Source organism: Engraulis encrasicolus, chromosome 16, assembly GCF_034702125.1.
Source record: "Engraulis encrasicolus isolate BLACKSEA-1 chromosome 16, IST_EnEncr_1.0, whole genome shotgun sequence".
In the NCBI taxonomy this organism is placed as follows: Eukaryota; Metazoa; Chordata; class Actinopteri; order Clupeiformes; family Engraulidae; genus Engraulis; species Engraulis encrasicolus.
The window spans coordinates 52,409,697-52,412,196 of NC_085872.1; the positions used below are offsets into that span (position 1 = coordinate 52,409,697).

Below are 2,500 nucleotides of genomic sequence, written 5' to 3' on the forward strand. Positions count from 1 at the left end.
CGAAAAGTGTGATTTCGATTCACAACTTTGTGGATCGATCTTTTGCCGATGCTATTTTCTCAACCACATCCTGTGGCTTTCTTCCACATTCATGAAGACTACATGCACAAATACACACGGCCTGTTCAAGTAAATAGTGCCAGTGTTTCCTCACCTTTCTCTCTCATACCAAGTTTCCCACTTCTTTCTCTCATAACAAGGTATTTCATGTTTGTGTGGGTATCAAAGGTTGAGATATGTAGGTTTTTATAGCCGGTCTTAGAATTTTTGGCATAAATGGGTTTAAGTGACAACCCAGCAATACAGAAGATCGATATTGAATCGAATTGAATCAGATCGTGGATCGAATTGGCCTTCTGTATCGGAATTGAATCGATCCAGGAAATTTGGATCGAATCCGAGCCCTAGTAACCAGAACGTTTCAGGTTCTAGCCCCGCTCCAACGGTGTGTGAATGAGAATACAAATGCAAAGCAGTGGACAGCAGAGCTCTTCATAGAGTCTGGCCTGGACAGGGGCAGCTCAAGCATTAGAGCAGTAGATAGTCAGCAAAGAGGAGAGTCTTCACTTGCTTCCTGAAGGTGGAGAGAGATGTGCCTAGTCTTGCTAGCTGAAGAGAAGAGTCTTCACTTGCTTCCTGAAGGTGGAGAGAGATGTGCCTAGTCTTGATAGCTGAAGAGGAGAGTCTTCACTTGCTTCCTGAAGGTGGAGAGAGATGTGCCTAGTCTTGCTAGCTGAAGAGAAGAGTCTTCACTTGCTTCCTGAAGGTTGAGAGAGATGTGCCTAGTCTTGCTAGCTGAAGAGAAGAGTCTTCACTTGCTTCCTGAAGGTTGAGAGAGATGTGCCTAGTCTTGATAGCTGAAGAGAAGAGTCTTCACTTGCTTCCTGAAGGTTGAGAGAGATGTGCCTAGTCTTGATAGCTGAAGAGAAGAGTCTTCACTTGCTTCCTGAAGGTGGAGAGAGATGTGCCTAGTCTTGATAGCTGAAGAGAAGAGTCTTCACTTGCTTCCTGAAGGTTGAGAGAGATGTGCCTAGTCTTGCTAGCTGTAAGAGATTGTTCCTTCACTGAGGAGACCAGTCTTGACTGGGTTTGTGGTCACTAGGGGCGTCTAGATTTATAGGCCAGCAATGGCGAAGAATCTTTAAAAAGGTCCTGGTTCCGGTTCGTGATCCGGATCACCACTAGAATTTAACCATTTGTGCCTTGGGTCATTACTAACAACTCCACAAAGTTTCGTCCAAATCCGCTGATTAGTTCTTGAGTTATCCTGCTGACAGACAAACACGACCAAACAAACAAAACAAAAAAAACAGACAAACGCGACCGAAAACTTTACCTCCTTGGCGGAGGTAACAATGACAGAGAGCAGTCTTGACTACAAAAGCAAACAGTTAGCCATTTGCTGTCTTTTCTCCCAGTGCAATCCACCATGAGATGGGTCTTATGGACTACAAAAAGAGATCAGAAAAAACTAACTGGAAGGTCTGAATCAAACATGAACATAGACAGCAGGTCGGAGACAAACTTTAAAATAAATAAAAAGAAGAGAAGAGAAAAGAAGAGGGCTATCTGATGAGGCCTTTTTTGTACAAACCCCAACTCCATAGAAGTTCGGACGCAAGGTTAATTGTGAATAATAACAAAATACTGCCATTTTCAAAACTTCTGATTCTGACATTAGATGGAGAACGGCACAAAGAAAACATATCAGCCATCAAAACTGACCAAAATTATTGTTTTGGGGGATATTCATGAATATGTAAAAACAACAAGTCTCAAAAGAGTTGGGACGGGGAAAATAAAAGGCAGCAAATGTCGAGGAAGACCAAAAACAAAACAAAAGACAACACTTAACAGTTAATTACATTAACCGATGAGATGATTTTATGAAAAAAAATCCTATCTTGGACATGATTTCACCAGCTTAAATGGTGGGTGTATTCCTTGTCATGTTTTGCAATGTTTTACTTTCTGCAGTGCCTACAGTGTGACAGGTCTTGACCAAAAGCCTGCCATTTTATCACCGGCTGGTCCTAATGATGGAGTTGAACTAGTAAAACATAGTAGAGGATGCAATTTGTCCTTACTATGTGGCAGTAATCGAAGATCTCCCTTGAAAATATAAAGCATGAGTGGCTTTTCATGCTGATTAAAGCCCATTTGTATCATTCAGCATTGTATTTAACTCTACAGATGAGTGAGAACAACTTAACCAATGCACTACTGCACCCCCATGCCATCATCGAGGCTGACTTTTGAAGCACTAACACAAGTTGATGATCCATTTTCACTGTAGCACAGGATGTACAAGACTATTATTTTCCAAAAGAATTGACTTCTGCAACTTCTGCTGACTTCAGTATACAAAGGACAGTTTCCCATGTCTTCTGAGTCTATATCAATTGAGCTTGGGTGCATAGGAGAATGTTAAACCCCTCTATCATTTGCACACATGAAGCGTTCTCCATATGGTCAATTTTTCAATAACTGTAATTCTTGG

The 2,500-nt window shown here is 41.6% G+C and overlaps 1 protein-coding gene across 1 annotated transcript in view; it reads left to right on the forward strand.

The window, feature by feature from the left end:
• LOC134466164 (potassium/sodium hyperpolarization-activated cyclic nucleotide-gated channel 2-like) overlaps window positions 1-2,500 on the forward strand; it is a 96,438-nt gene that overhangs the window by 46,462 nt on the left and 47,476 nt on the right. The window lies entirely within an intron of this gene.